The sequence below is a fragment of the Oryctolagus cuniculus genome, chromosome 3 (assembly GCF_964237555.1).
Source record: "Oryctolagus cuniculus chromosome 3, mOryCun1.1, whole genome shotgun sequence".
In the NCBI taxonomy this organism is placed as follows: domain Eukaryota; kingdom Metazoa; phylum Chordata; class Mammalia; order Lagomorpha; family Leporidae; genus Oryctolagus; species Oryctolagus cuniculus.
This window is the reverse complement of record NC_091434.1, coordinates 135,248,161-135,264,883: the sequence shown is the minus strand read 5'-3', so window position 1 is coordinate 135,264,883 and position 16,723 is coordinate 135,248,161. Positions and strand designations below refer to the sequence as shown.

Here is a 16,723-nt window from a genome sequence, read left to right as displayed (position 1 = left end):
TCCTAGAAGGCAGTGGCTGAGGGAATCAGCATCAACAGACACGAAGCAAAGCATCTTGCACGTGGAGACACATTTCACGCACCAGACGTAAGAGACTTCGTCCTCATTCTTCTCATCTCCAGAGTCATCTCGTGCCTCTGACTTCCAGGTTGTTTCATACAGCTGTTGCCCAGGCCTTCCAGACTGCAGTGATGTTTAAAGAGTCCTTAGTGATGTCAAAGCACTCCACAGATTCCTGGGGACTGTGTGAGAGCTTGCTTGATTTCTTTGGGTATCTTCTTGGGAACCCTTTGGCCACCCTTAAATTGCATTTTAAGCAAATTTAACACCTGTTCTGTTTGTGGCAGGTCTAGCAAACCTTCAATAGTCTTCATGGGTATGTTTGCCAGTACCTAAATAAATGGTGGAATAAGAGATTGTCATGCAGCCAGCAGTTAAATGCACAGAACTCACTCAGCGTACAGCTGTAGACCTCTCTGAATCTGCATGCACTCTGGCTCCTCACTGGTTGGCTGTGTATAGCACTGAATTGTCTGCTAAGAAGATACCTTTATTGGTTGAGCAGATCTTTTCTTATCCTTAGATCATAGGGGAGTTATATGAGTATACATAAAGTTATTTGTTATCTATTGCTTATTATCTGCTATTGTGTAACAACTTGCACAAATGCCAATGGAATCAAGCAATCAGTTTCTAATATTCACAGCCTCTTGAATTAGGAATTTGGGCAGAGCATGGTGTCAATGTCTTGTCTCTGCTCCATGAAGACAGACTAGAAATCTGGGGCTAATATTAACAAGAGACACATGAGGGGACTTCACAATGTTCATGGAAACATTTTGATGCAAACAATTTTGAAGCCTAGGCATATAAGGGATCTTCAAAATGTCCATGAAAAATGTGTGTTATGAGAGAAGTATGCATAAATTTCAAAGTATTTTTGTACCAATTCTATGTTCTAAGAACTTTTTATAAGTACCTTGTATTAAGTCACATGTCTGGTAATTCATGCTGGTTGTTGGCTGGGCCTGAGCTGGGGCTGTCAATCAGATCCCTAATGGTATCTCTATGTGGCCTAGGCATCCTTAGAGCAGGTGTTAGGTTCAAGGTTTTTTTTTTTTTTTTTTTTTTTTTTTTTTTGACAGGCAGAGTGGACAGTGAGAGAGAGACAGAGAGAAAGGTCTTCCTTTGCCGTTGGTTCACCCTCCAGTGGCCGACATGGCCAGTGCACCGCGCTGGTCCGAAGCCAGGAGCCAGGTGCTTCTCCTGTTCTCCCATGCGGATGCAGGGCCCAAGAACTTGGGCCATCCTCCACTGCACTCCCTGGCCACAGCAGAGAGCTGGACTGGAAGAGGAGCAACCGGGACAGAATCTGGTGCCCCGACCGGGTCTAGAACCCGGTGTGCTGGCGCCGCAGGCGGAGGATTAGCCCATTGAGCAGCGGCGCCAGCCAGGTTCAAGGGTTGTATTCCAAGAGGCAGGCCTAGGCTTGGATACTGGTTCAGTGAATTTCAACCTATTCTGTTGTCCAGTTTCAAGAAGGAAAACATGGACCCCATTTCCCTATGGGAAGTAAGTAAATACCTGGAGGCTATTTGTTGTTCAACTTCCTTAAGTATGAACAGAGTATGTAATATATTATTCATTTATTTCTTCCACATGAGACACAAATAATATCTTTATATGGTATTATAGCAAGTCACCCTACTTAGAAGTAGTCTGAAAGCTGCCTTCCTTCCTCCATCCCCATACTTAGTACCATATTACATTTGCTGTTTTGTAATTCACTTTTTTATACAACTTTCAATATCAAGGTTTTTTTTAAAGATTTATTTTATTTCTTTGAGAAATAGTTATATATATAGAGAGATGGTTCTTCTATCTGCTGGTTCACTCCCCAAATGGTTACAATGGTCAGTGGCTGGGACTGGACTAGGCTGAAGCCATGAACTTGGAGCTCCTCAAGTTCTCCCATGTGTGTGGTAGGGCCCAGGCAGTGGGGGCATCTTCTGATGCTTTGCCAGATACATTATCAGGGAACTGGATCACAAGTGGAGCAGCTGGAACTTGAACCAGCACTCCTGTGGGATGCTGGCTTCACAGCTGACAGCTTAATCTACTGCCCCACAGTGCTGACCCCCAAGACTGAGTTTTTAATATAAGTTTATCTTTCCACTTTTTATGGCCTGGGTAGCATCCTATTGTATGGCATATGCACTTATTTACTTGGTCTTTACATGGACATTTATTTATTTTATATTTAAATGACACCTGTGTTTAGTTGATACTAAGCACTGAAGTATCAACTCACAGACTTTTCCTAACTTTCTGACATAGAGATTTATTATCACTTATTTATGGATAATGAGATGCAAGAATAGAGAAGTTGAATTAACTTGCCCAAGGTCAAAGGGCAACAAATAGTGGAGCCCTCAGAGTACACTCCTTTAACCATCTTTTGTCTTAGTGTAATCATAGATTCTGATCTTACTGTGTTTCCAGCGTAAGGAGTGATGTTGTAGAGTAAGTGGACAAGCTAAGTTGTTTTTCCAGTTAAGTGCACAAGCTATAGTGTCATCCTCAGGTACTCTTGGGAGCCTTTTTCCCAGCAGAGGTGGCTGTGCTGTGAGGGTCAGGAAGCTGAGATGTTAGGAGTCTTCACTTGTCTGGGGACTGTAAATGCTAAGTCGTGGAGTGCTTTTGGTCAAGAGAGGAGACTGAGATTCATCCCATAAACATTGCTGGTAAATGTCCCGAGGAAGAACAGAATGAACGAGTGAATCTGATTTCCCAGGCTCCTGTAAATTGTTTTCATTTCTTTTCTCATTACATGTGCTGACTCTTTTCCTCCTCTTTTCTAAACAGCAGAAATCTACAGCTTTGGGGTCTGCAGGGGCCCAGATGGAGGTTGGTTATATTGCCTGGACTTGTAGGCAGCGCTAACTTGCTCTGCTCATGCCATCCCTTCTAGGACAGTGCACATGTGTGGAGAGAGCCTGAGCTCTCTGACCAGCACTGCTTACATTTTTTTTTCCTAACTGGATTTTGTTTTTGTAAAATACATATAAGATACAATGTATCATCTTAACCAATATTTAAGTATATAGATATTGTACTGTGGGATTAAATAGAGTTCATACCACTGTACCCTTTTTCTTAAAGAACTCCCAAATTGTGTCAGCTTCTGGCCTAACAAAGCCTAGAACTCTCTCTGTTTGCAGGACAGATTATTCCTTATAAGTGAGTTGCTAAGCCAAAGACCTACTTATTTTTAAGTTTTGCTAATGACCTCTGCTAATGTTATGTAAAGCTTTGCTTCACACGAAATTCTAATTACTTTGCCAATACTAATTTGTTTCTTACTGCATACGAAAAGTAGATATTATTCCATTTTCAATTGAATAAACTGAGGTATAGCAATGTCACAGTTCACAAAGAAAAATATTTCCCTATCACCTTCTTAAAAGGTTTCATCAACTTTTTTAACCAGTGACTGCCTATCACTGAATATTTTAATATTTTAAGGAATCTAACAAGGAAAGCATTTGGATCTATATATCATATTTTGGGAGGTCTTGAACACACTTTTGTATAATTATTAACTTATACAAATAATAATATAGTTATATATAAAATATAAAATAATATTTTTATGCAAATTTTAATTACTTAGATATTTAACTGCCTCTTTCTTTTTTCTTTTCCCCAAATTCTTGATGCCTGAAGATGAAGGATGTGTACAAGTCCAGGTGGACTTCTGTAGTGTGAGAGAGGTCACTGGGTAGTTCTACCATGGCTTATTCAGATTTTGAGGAGTGGCAGAAAGTAGAGATGCTATATGCTGTGGTTTGAATGTGTCTCCTAAAAGTCCACGTACCAGAAAGTTCATCTCCAGATTCAAATGTCGATAGCAATGGAGGTAGGGCCTTTGGGAGGTAATTAGCCTTCGTGGGACTGGTGAGGGTTGGGCCCCCATGATGGCACGAGGGGCTTTGTAAGAAGAGGAAGAGCTTGCTGTTAGCACAGCTACTCTGTTCCATCATCTGCTGCCCTCTGCCATGATAGGATGCAACAAGAAGGCATCAGCAGATGCAGGTGCCATGCTCTTGGACCTCCTGGTTCCCAGGGAGACAAGTAAATTCTTTGTAAATTACCCAGACTCAGGAAATTTTGTGGCAACAGAAAGCAGATGAAGACCTTACACAAAAATGTAATGGCTGTTTTCAAGAGTCACAGCAAATTAATTTACTGGATGAGGCATTTTGTTCCATGTTGTCCAGACACAATATGAGAACATAATCCTTTTACACGTAGATCCTATAAGAAAGAAGGCCTTTACAAAACAAGCCCTGGAACAATATGTTGTTATTTGCATGGGAATTTTGCAGTTTTTGTACATTAGATACTTTTAAGCTCCAAATTCCCAACTGTTTTGCTCAGTGTGAGAAGTGAAAGAATACAGAGAACCATGAAACTTGAGCTTCAGGAGAGGCCTCAGGATGGGTTCAGAGTGTTTAGTGTGGAAATTTTCATCATAGCCAAGTGGCCGACAAGAAATCATGGTCAATGACAGCAATCACAATAAAGCCTGAGTTCTCTGGAGAAGGGTGGAAGTGACCGTTGAGAAGCCTTTAGTCATAAGGCCAGTGGTGACCCACTGGAAACATTCCCATTACCCTAGGCCGCTAAGAAGAGACCTCAGCCTTTAAGGAGAGAACGCTCAAGGGTAAGACGTTGGTGTTGCCTGAGCATGTGGGGCATGTACCATGAGGTCTCCTGATCTCAGTCGAGGCCAAACCATTTAAGGCACCCAGTGCAGCAGATAAAATAATCATAAAATTTCTCTATCAAACACAGGCTTTTCCAAGCCCCTTGTGCAGTTCAGTATAACTTGTGTAATTATAAAAAGACAGCGGGTAGACACAACATGAAAAGTAGTGGTAGCACAGTAGTAGGAACAGTAGCAATTAAGGCAGACAGCTTTGTGGATTACAAAGGGAAGCTAAGTGGATTCAGATGAAAAAAAAAAAAAAAAAAAACAACCATAGCCAGCACTCTGCTGGAGATGCTGCTGCATGTACCTTTCATTAGGAACAAGGAAGGCAATAATTTATTAATTAAAAATAAATAGGCAAACATAGCCAAAATCTAAAGCTAAAGGAAGTAACGTAACCAGCAAAAGTTTTGACACTCCGAAGTTGATGTTGTCAGAGACAACTTGCTGGGTGGGCATTTGGCACAGCAGTTAGACCCCACTTGGGATGCCCACACCTCATATTGAGTGTCTGAGTTCAAGTCCTCTTCCTGATTCCAGATTTCTGCTAATGTGCTCCTTGGGAGGCAGCAGGTGATGGCTCAACTGGTCGTGTGCCTGGCACCCATGTGAGAGACCCAGATTGAGTTATCATCTCCTAGCTTCATAGGTTGAAGACATTTGGCGAGTGAACTAGTAGATGTGATATTTCTGTCTGCCTGTGTGTGTCTGCCTTTCAAATTAAATAAAAATACATATACATTAAAAAAAAAAACCCTTTCTTGGCCGGCGCCGTGGCTCACTAGGCTAATCCTCCGCCTAGCAGCGCCGGCACACCGGGTTCTAGTCCTGGTTGGGGCGCCGGATTCTGTCCTGGTTGCCCCTCTTCCAGGCCAGCTCTCTGCTGTGGCCCGGGAGTGCAGTGGAGGATGGCCCTGGTGCTTGGGCCCTGCACCCCATGGGAGACCAGGAAAAAGCACCTGGCTCCTGGCTCCTGCCATCGGATCAGCACGGTGCGCCGGCTGCAGCGCGCCGGCCGCGGCGGCCATTGGAGGGTGAACCAACGGCAAAGGAAGACCTTTCTCTCTGTCTCTCTCTCTCACTGTCCACTCTGCCTGTCAAAACAAACAAACAAACAAACAAACAAACAAAAACCCTTTCTTTAAGACAGAATCACTATTTTCACGTGTAATTAGAAGAAAGCAGAAATTTGGCATTAAATGAGAAGACACTCATCACTGGTAACACATTAAGTATCTAATGAAATTGGATTAGATTGTTCCATATCGTTACACTAGTTCATAGTTAATTTCTTTATAATTTTCCTTGCTAAAAATATAATTTTGATAAAGAAGTAAAAGCAGCTGTACTGTTTAGACCATCTGAAATTTCTATTTTTGTTTCTCTTGTGTTTTGGGGAGGAGAGAACGATTATCTTCTAGGCCCTAAGACAGGAAGATAACAGTTGTAAAACTGACCTTTGAAAAAAGACTGCTTTTCAGATGTGAATACACGGGCATTGCGAAACCCCTCATTACACTGGTTCACAGGATGTTGGAAGCCTACTGATACAGCATCATCTGCTGTGGCTGTACCCTGAAAATTAGTGTTAGCATTAAAGGTAGTTGGTGTTGCAACTTTGGGTAGCCTATGATTTTTGTCCAAGAGATAAGTCAGTACATAACATGAAAAAGGCAACTTTAACAATTACCAGCTTAGTTACTACCATTTTCTAGTGTATGATATTCAACTTTTGCAAAATATTACTGAAGAATATTGATATTCTCAACCTAATATTTGCTAGTGGCTTCCTAAACTCTAACCATTCATGCAATATATTCCCTACTCTGTATTTTCCTAAAACTGTTCTGTATTTCTTCCAAAGTAACTATTTACAATCTAATTCTATTGTGGATTTTTATATAACTAAAAGGTAAGTCACTGTAAATCTATTTAGACCTTAAATCACTAACTGTAATTTGGCCCATGAAAGCGATCTTCACATTTTGTTTTTTTTTTTTATTCCTGCATCAAATCTATCCCAATATGGTAAGCAGACAATTCTTTCAGCTTTATTAATATGTATGGCCTTCTCCAGCTAAGTTTAGTTTCCTCAAATTTATGGTAGTAGCTGGCATTAGGAATGAAATAAACAGGTCTGCTTAGCTCTGCAGAAAATAAAATAAAGTGTAATTTCATCAACTTTCTTTGAGTCGTTAGCTCTAAATGCAACCCTCATGCTGCAAGGTTAGTGTATGGCTGACGTTAAATCATCGAGGGCCCTGGCTGAAACATGTTGAATTATGTATTTAAGAGTGCTCACACATTATCTCCACATAGAATAAAACAAAGTAATCAGATTTCCACTTTATTTCTCTGCCAGAACTTGCGGTACTGCTTTGCACTTGCTAGAGGGAATTTGGCAACGTGCTATTCTCCTCAGGCCTGTTTTCACACGATAGCAATTCCACTGAAGTGCAGTGTAAAAGTATTTATTAAAAGCAGTTCCCCTCTGGCACTTGGAAATGAAAGACAATACGAGTGTGCTGTTTTGCTCTCTGGGAAGGGTTCACATTTTGTGAGCTGATGAAAAAGTTTAGTGTATCATACCCTTAAATGTCTATGCTTGCCCTTGGAGAGGAAAACAGCAGGAGTTTCCAAAAGTTCTTTCACAGCGTCTGATAACAATGCCCAGCATCTAGGAGCAAGGATAGGGGTAGTTCAGGTGCCTCGTCTTTCTCAGCCCTTTTACATCTAACCGCTGGTTCTCGCCACCTGAAGGATTCCTGCTTTGCTACCATCATTTCCCATCCCAGCCTCCCAGCACTGAAGACCATCATGATTATTGGATGTATATGTATGGCCTCCTTTTATCAGCCATTGGGATCTTGAATTAGTCTTGTTGATAGAATCAAAATACGAAGGATATCTGAAACAAGCTGCAGCTCCCATGTGCCTGTTGAGGTTCAGCTTTTCGACCGTGGAATTGTTTAGGCTTCCTACCTGCTCTCTGGCTTCTGATTCTCTGGCTAATTTTTCATTTATTTATTTATTTGACAGGCAGAGTGGACAGAGAGAGACAGAGAGAAAGGTCTTCCTTTTGCCCTTGGTTCACCCTCCAATGGCCGCCGCGGCCGGCACGCTGCAGCCGGCGCACCGCGCTGATCCAAAGCCGGGAGCCAGGTGCTTTTCTGGTCTCCCAGGGGTGCAGGGCCCAAGTACTCAGGCCATCCTCCACTGCACTGCCGGGCCACAGCAGAGAGCTGGCCTGGAAGAGGGGCAACCGGGACAGAATCCGGCGCCCTGACCGGGACTAGAACCTGGTGTGCCAGCGCCGCAAGGCGGAGGATTAGCCTAGTGAGCCGCGGCGCCGGCCCTCTGGCTAATTTTTCCCCGAGTCCTGGCTAAGCCCCTCAGCTTGCTCGCTCTCTCACTCACTCACTCTTGTGACTATTGAAGGAACTCTTGCAATCTTCCAACTTGAAGCCATGTGTGCTGAATTCAGCTGTAATACTCCACTTTTTGGCTTGGTGTGCTGGGCCTATCCGAATCAATGTGAGTCCACCTAGCACTGGTATGGTCAGTCCTATGAATGAGTAATCAGCCCTATTCTTGAGTCAGTAGCTACAGGCTCCTCTGCCAGTTCTTACTTGTTCAAGTTTCTCTTTCCTTACAGCTAGACTACATTACTTTAGTTCACAAATGCCTCTTACTTGAGCTTGCACTATGACAGGCTCAAAGAGTTCTTGGTAAATGAGTCGTGCTTGGTAATACATACATTTTTTGGTGGTTTATCTACCAAAGGATGAGTTAAAACAATGCAATTGCAATAGCTCTTGTTAATCCTCTTTAAAAACAATTATTAATTAAGTTTCTTGTGTTATCTTGTTCATCCCCCTCCCCCCCACCCTTCACTCCTTAAGCAAAAGTTGCACTGGGCAAAGTTAAAAACTTAAGGAAGACTTTAATCAATGTGATTGCAATAGAAGATAGAGGACAGAACTAAGTCGAATTTCAACTCCAGTAAAAGACTGGTGGGACTTTTAATGCAGGCGTGAGAGGGAGAAAATAGGCTGCTAATGCTTACCAGTGTGCTTCACCCAAAGGAAAAGTAAACAGTCTTGTATTTTGGTGACAGGAGATAGTTTGTAAAAAAATATTTAAGGTATATAGATTTCATGCATTACACATAGACAGATTTAGGAACATAGTGATACTTCCAACCCTACTTTCCTTCCCACCCACACTCCAGTTCGGCACATGCTCACTCGGACTTACCCCTAATGGTAGAGTTAGAAACGTGCCAGGGGGCATCCTCCTCCCTCCTGTTCCCACTCTTAATTTTTTTTTTTTTTTTTTTTGACAGTGGGAGTGGACAGTGAGAGAGAGACACACAGAGAGAAAGGTCTTCCTTTGCCGTTCCAATGGCTGCCGCGGCCGGCGCCACAGCAGAGAGCTGGCCTGGAAGAGGGGCAACCGGAACAGAATCCGGCGCCCTGACCGGGACTAGAACCCGGTGTGCCAGCGCCGCAGGTGGAGGATTAATCTATTGAGCCATGGCGCTGGCCCCCACTCTTAATTTTTGAAAAGATCTATTTTCAGTTAATTTTATACTCATAAGATTAACCCTACACTAAGTAAAGAGTTCAACACATAGCAAGGGCTGGTGACACGAGGTGCTTTGACCGTTAGGACAAGGTGTTGGCAGAAGTTGGGCTCCTGCTGTCCCACAGAAACTGGGAGCGGCATAGCCCTGGTGATGCTGTTAATGCTTGCCTTTCATCTGTGGCCCCAGGGAGCCTGTGAAAGACATTCCTGGGTTTAGAACTTGCAAGAGACTTCTAGAATGATTGGTACACATTGCAAAGTGAAGGAGAAATAACTGCATGATTAAAAATTTTCCAGTACAAATGCTCTAAGAGAAAAGGGAGGTCAGAGCTTGAGTCAGAAAGAAACGTACTTGAGGTATATTCAAGCTGAGGGCAAAGGTAAGGCAATCGCACATCCTCCTCTCCCCCTCCCCACCTTTGTCCTTGTCCTGTCCCTTCTCATCCCTCCCGATTGCCTCCTCTAGCCTCCCATACCCTCTTCTTTCTTTCTTTCTTTCTTTCTTTCTTTCTTTCTTTCTTTCTTTCTTTCTTTCTTTCTTTCTTTCTTTCTTTCTTTCTTTTCTTCTTTGGGTTTTAGAAGCTGATTATTTCCTTTTCCTTCCAAAGGTTATTTATTTAACATTTTATACTATATTTATTTAAAAAAAACTCTTTTCATCATCATGTGATTTGTTAAGCTTATTTGTGGATTACTTTAATAGTACAAAAGAGGTGTTAAAAATCTTCAACATACCCACATCATACTTATCACAATCAATGCTAGTAATTTTCTTACTAGGGAAGATAACCCCCAGGCTTATGGACTCTGTTTAGCTAGTCAGAGTCACGGCTGGTGTTGTAGCACATGGGGTTTGGCAGCACCATACCACGCCAGTGTCCCATATCAGAGTGTCAATTGCAGCTCCGCTTCCAATCTAGCTCCCTGCTAATGTGCTGGAAAGGTACTGTGCTTGGGCCCCTGTCATCCATGTGGGAGACACTGATGGAGTTGCTGGCTCCTGGCATCAGCCTGGCCAAGCCCTCGCTATTGGAACCATTTGGGGAGTGAACCAGCAGTGGGAAGATCTCTCTCTCTCTCTTTGTCTCTCTCCCCTCTCTCTGTCATTCAGCCTTTCAAATAAATAAACTAATCTTTCTTAAAAAGCAGTCTTTGTTTTGTTCTCTAATATGTATTTGCTTTCTGTGTCAAGCCTGCTTCAGATGGATACTGGGCACATACTCCTCTTGTCTCCTTCCTCTGCTGTCTCCTGTAACTTGGCTTTTCTGCCAGCATTGCCTCTTGTGCTTTGAAATGTCTCTTCTCCTAATGAAGCTTTGCACACCCTGGCTGTCTTACACTTCTGTCGCATTCCTGCTTTTCTTTGCATGTCTGATATTTCATTTCCAGGCAGTCCTTCTCATTTTTATTCAGATGCTCTAAAACTAACAATGCTTTCAAATTATGCCCAGTTAAATCCTCTATCTTCGATTTACCTTGACTGTTGAAGTTGTCATTTTAATTTTAATTCTGTAGAATATAAATTCATTTATTTTTCTGCTTGATTCTTTAAAATTCCTCTGCTGCTTATTAGGTAGGTAGCTCTATGTATTTCTTTATAATTTCAAGCTGTGAATTGCAAATTCACGTTTCTTGTGCCTTTTAAAAGTCTAATCTATCTTGTATCAAATTTGTCAGTAATTATGACTCTTCAGATAAATGATTTTTAATTGGTTTATTATAGTTTGGTAAATATGTTTTGATATCATTGATTTTCTCTGTCAGTCTCATTTGTTTTTATTTATTTCAAGGGCAGAGAGAGATAAGAGGGAAAGAATTCTTTAATCTGCTTATTCACTTCCCAGATGCCTGCAACAGTTAGGATTGGGCCAGGTCAAGGACAGGAGTCAGGAACTCCAACAGGGTCCCTCACATGATCTGTAGGAATCCAAGCACTTGTACCATCATCTGCTGCTTCCCAGGTACTTCAACAGGAAGCCGGAATTCGAAGCAGAGCTGAGATTGGAACTAGGCACCTAGATAGGAATTTGGCTTTCCCAAACAGCATCTTAACTGTTTGGCCAAATGCCTGCCTTTTTCCTCAATCTTCATATCATATTATATGAGTATCCTGTGAATATAATAGTTCTTACATAATAATTCTTTTATGAAAATGCTATTTCTTAAATACTGAATAATGAAGAGTGGAACACGTGGAAAATGTCAGACACACCTATTAGTGAACTAGTTTTATGAATGGCTTTTGTGAAGACATTGCAATCATAATTTGCATCTTTAATGTAGGTGTCTCAGGCACTATTTGCAGTCATGGGTAGTAGCAGTACAAGGAGAATCAGGGCACAGCCTTTGCCTGTGGAGCTTGATCTGTATGGGCTTTTTGGGGTAGACAATACACTAGTAGAAAGGTGTGTAGTACCTTGTCCTTTCTTTCTGGTAATATTCTGTGTGTGATTCATTCTTTAGATCTTGCCTGAAACCTCAAGTAGTGATTAAAACCATGAAAGAGTTGGAACTTAGAATAAGAAACTGGAGCAATATGAAATTCTCTGAGATATTTGATTATTAATTTATTTTGCTTGTAGAGAACATCATCCATTGGGGTTATCAGGACTGAAATTTTCTGGAAGTTAATTGTGTTCTTTTACTACTTAGGATGTTTTATTTCTGATGAATGACTGCATGAATAACTAGTTATTAAGTTAATGCACACTAGAAGTACTTCATGCATTTAATTGAAGAGGTGAAGCCTAAAGGAATTACTTTTTTAAAAATAAAGAAGAACTTTTTGTAAGATAATGTTAATTCTGGGTGAGTATGGCTGCCGATTTCTTGGGAGCACAGCATATTTATAATTCTTGTATTACTTATTTCTTTTACTTCCTTCTGGATATTTTGGCTTTTTTTGTTAACCCCCTTTGAGCCTTCTGATGTTGCTATCATTTCCCCCCCTTCATTTTCACTTCTGAGGCTCAGTGCTGTTTTCTTTTGATGTAAAGAATAACAATAGGCTGTTGGTTGAATATTTTTCAGGTTTATTAATATGTATTATTCTGTTTGTTACCTTTCTCAGTTGTTCCTTGAAATTTACTTTTGCAGCTGCTTCCTGGCAGGCATAGAAATAGACAGCAGTGGTTACCCAAGTTTTAAACTGAGAAGAAGGTGGGAGAAACGTAGCAAGTAAACATACCACTAAATCGGCAAACACATATTTTTCATAATTTAATTTTCTTACTTTGTTCTTATTACTCTGCAGCATTAGGATTATTAAAAGTCATGTTAAAATGGAAAAGAGAAGTAAAAATAATAATTCTGAATTAGCAGAAGTCAGATTAAAGAACAGTGGATTTTTGTGGTGAGGTGTGACTTGGAACGTGGTGGTATCATTTCAGGGAGATGGTCTAGGAAGAAAGCAGGGTGCTCTGAGAACAGGGAGAGATGGCAGAACAGGAGTGGCCTGGGGGAGGAAAATATTGGGGTTACTGTTACACAGTGATTGATGTAGGATGCTGCCAGTACACTTGAGGATTTGAAGGTTATGATTGTAAAACATGAGGAAAATGAAAACTGTGAGAAAGGCATACATCTAGGACAACGTAACTGAGGAAGTTATTCTAGCATCCTTCTGTAGATGGTTGTGGGATAAAATAAGTCATCAATGGAAAGAATGTTACTGCTTCTGAGGGAAACTTGCCAGGGTGTTTTAATTAGACACATTTCTCTCTGTGTTAAGAAACAGTGGTGGGGGCAGGCATTGAGATACAACAGATTGAGTGGCTGCTAGTGATGCCTACATCCTGTATCAGAGCGCTGGTTTGAGTTCCTGCTGTGTGGCTTCCCATGCAGCTTCCTGCTAATTTGTGCCCTGGAAGTCATCAGATGATGGCTCAGGTGCTGGGGCCTCTGTCACTTATGTGGGGGATCTGGATGGAGTTCTTGGCGTAAGGACTGGCCCAGGCCTGGCTGTTGCTAATGTTTTGAGAGTGACTCAGTAGATAGACAGTCTCTCTAACTTTGTCTAGATTTCCATCTCTGTCTCTCTGTCTTTCTTACAAGCAGATGAAAAATAAAAAGCATTCAAAACTCTTAAAAATGGAGATGATAACTGAGACTTAATCAGTATTTAAACCAAACAGTTTGATGTTTCCAGTTGAGATATATCTGAGAAATATTTACATCTTAGACTTTCTTTTTTTCTTTTTCAAATATTTATTTATTTGAAAGTCAGAATTACACAGAGAAGGAGAGGCAGAGAGAGAGAGAGAGGGGTCTTCCATCTGCTGGTTCACTCCCTAGTTGGCCACAACAGCCAGAGCTGCGCTAATCTGGTCAGGAGCCAGGAGCTTCTTCCAGGTCTCCAAGGACTTGGACCATATTGTACTTCTTTCCCGGGCCATAGCAGAGAGCTGGATCAGAAGTGGAGCAGCTGGGACTCTACAACCAGAGCCCATATGGGATACCAGCACTGCAGGTGGCGGCTTTACCCGCTTCGCCACAAAATGCTGGCCCCTTTATACATTCTTTCAACATTCCTTGATTTTTTTCACTTGTGTGCTCATCCTGTTGAGACTCTAGTCTGTGCCAGACACTAAAAGCAATGACTCGAGAGAAACACATTGACAGAGCAAGAGTAGACCTCAATAATTCATTCTAAACTGAATTGAGATTGTCTAAAGTATCTGGCAGTGATCCTAGAGATAAACTATTTTAAGAAAATATAATCTGAATGTTTGTGTTAGAAATGAAATTAGCGTTTTTTGTTTAATCATATGCTGTGTTAATGGTTGATGACATTTATAATTCCTTTATATTCTCTTTTTCAATTATGTTGTAGACTTGAAAAAATAGACATGTGTGTTATAACTTTTATAAATCAAGCACTTAGCACACTTTCTGGGACAGAAAGTCAGTAACTATTTGCTAAATGAACAAGTGAAAGTTCAGTACTCATAGTTGGTTAGGAAATAAGCTGTAACTCATCCTTTTTAGCAGCAGTAAGACTAATGATTGGCCAGTGCGGTGGCTCAATAGGATAATCCTGCGCTTGTGGCTCCAGCACACCGGGTTCTAGTCCTGGTCGGGGCGCCGGATTCTGTCCCGGTTGCCCCTCTTCCAGGCCAGCTCTCTGCTGTGGCCTGGGAGTGCAGTGGAGGATGGCCCGAGTGCTTGGGCCCTGCACCCACATGGGAGACCAGGAGAAGCACCTGGCTCCTGGCTTCAGATCGGCATGGTGCGCTGGCTGCAGCGTGCCAGCCATGGCGGCCATCGGAGGGTGAACCAACAGTAAAGGAAGACCTTTCTCTCTGTCTCTCTCTCTCACTGTCCACTCTGCCTGTCAAAAAACAAACAAACAAACAAACAAAACCAAAAAAGGACTAATGATTGTCCTTTTATGCAGTTAGTCAATGAAATTCCAGAGACTAGAGATGTATTCTATATTTTCTATATGCATTTTTGCAAAATTGTATTCTCATCTCTGAACAGGGCAAAAGCACTCTATTTAAAAAGAGTAAAAGGAGTGAACATTTAGCTTAGCAGTTAAGACACCAGTTAAGATGCTTACATCCCACATGAGTTTGTTATCTGGCTCCAGTTTTTGATTCCAGCTTCTTGCAAATGCTGACCCCAGTAGATAGTGGTGATGGCTCAAGTAATTGGGTTCCTTCCACCCACATAGGAGACTTGGATTGAGTTCATGGCTCTTGGCATTGGCCCAACCCAGTCCCATCAGTTGGCAACTGGGGAGTGAACTACTGGATGAGAGCTCTCTCTCCATCTGTTTCTCTGTATCTGTCTATATGTCTCCTCCTCTCTCTGCCTCTCAACAACAGAGATATATTTAAAAAGAAAAAAAAGGCTATGAGATTGATCAGATCTATTTCTGTCTTTAAATCAGTGTAGACAGAAGTATAATAAAGTTAAAGAGCACTAGATGGAAGAGTTTAAAGCTAGAAGATACTATATTAACTATGTGATATACTAGCGTGGTTTGAAAATGATTGTCCCCACCAAATCTCATGGTAAACATTAGTCCCCAGTGTGGCAATGTCGTGAGGTGATATCTTAAAGAATGGTTAGTCGTTAAGAGGGATTAATGCTTTTCTGTAGGGAGTGAGTTAGGTTTCCTTGGACTAAATTAGGTCTCTTGGGACTGCTTGCTTCCTTGAGAGAGAATTGCCATACAGGAGACAGTCACCCCTCTGCCTACCTTTTACATATGTATCTCTCTTTCACATGCACCTGCTTGCCTTCTGCAATGAGGAGTTAACCAGAAGCAGAGCAGATGCCAAATTCCAGATGCCCTTGTATCTCTGGGGCTGTGAGCTACATGTTGAGAGAGAGAGAGAGAGAGAGAGACAGAATCTCTTCCATCTGCTGGTTGGCTCCCTAGATGGCTACAACATCTAGGACTGGGTCAGCCTGAAACCAGGAACCAAAAACTCCATCCAGGTCTCCCACATGGGTGACAGGAGCTACAGTCCTTGGAAATGATATGCTGCCTTCTCAGCGCATGAGCAGGAAGCTGGATTGGAAGCAGAACAGCTGGGTCTTGAACCATTGCACTGATATGAAATTGCCAGCATTACAGGCAGCAGCTTAACCTGCTGTACCACACTGCTAGCCCCAATTTGTTTCACTTTATAAAGTGTCCACTTCCAGTATTTTGTTGCAGCAACATGAAACAAACTAAGACGGTACTATAGTATATTGGAGTAAAAAAACATGATAGGTATTTATATTGTATGTATGAGTAGATACATAATTCTCATAATACTGAAGTATTATGATAAATCACATTCTAGTTAGATCAAGTAAAACATTAAAAACAATTGTATATTTAAAGGATACAAATATATTCACTTTCATCTCCAGATTTTACAACTTCCCATGAAAGTATTTTCTCTAATGTTAAAGCATAGGATAGGCAATAATGTAAATGGCTTTAAAACTGACAGGAGTAAGATTTTTAAGATGATAATAAAATATTCCCATTTTTGTTCCAGTTCAGAGGTATTTTTGCTGATAAAAGGGGTGATTTGCCATAAAATGATTTTCAATCTCTATTAATTTATAGAATAAATGATGTGTCTTTTATAGTCTTGCATCATTTCATTTATCAGCCAAAGAAGCTAATGAAAGTTTGCCTAAACTCTCCCATGCTAAATGGGCAGACTGGAACTTTTTCTCATATTAATATAGATCAGATGACTTTTGTCCTTGCCTGGAGTGACAATGTCAATGTCTGCGATGTACATCTTCCCTGGCTCTCGGCTCATTAGGATGCAGGAGAGCTTCAAAGGTCTCGTCTCTAACCCGCCCTTCTGGGTTACAGCCAGCGTTAGCACTCTGTCAGTCACTGCAGGG

General features: G+C 41.5%; 1 protein-coding gene across 18 annotated transcripts in view; it reads left to right on the top strand.

The window, feature by feature from the left end:
• Positions 1 to 16,723, top strand: part of LOC100346703 (endogenous retrovirus group K member 19 Pol protein) — a 313,823-nt gene that overhangs the window by 203,938 nt on the left and 93,162 nt on the right. The gene's annotated exons all lie outside the window — the stretch shown is intronic.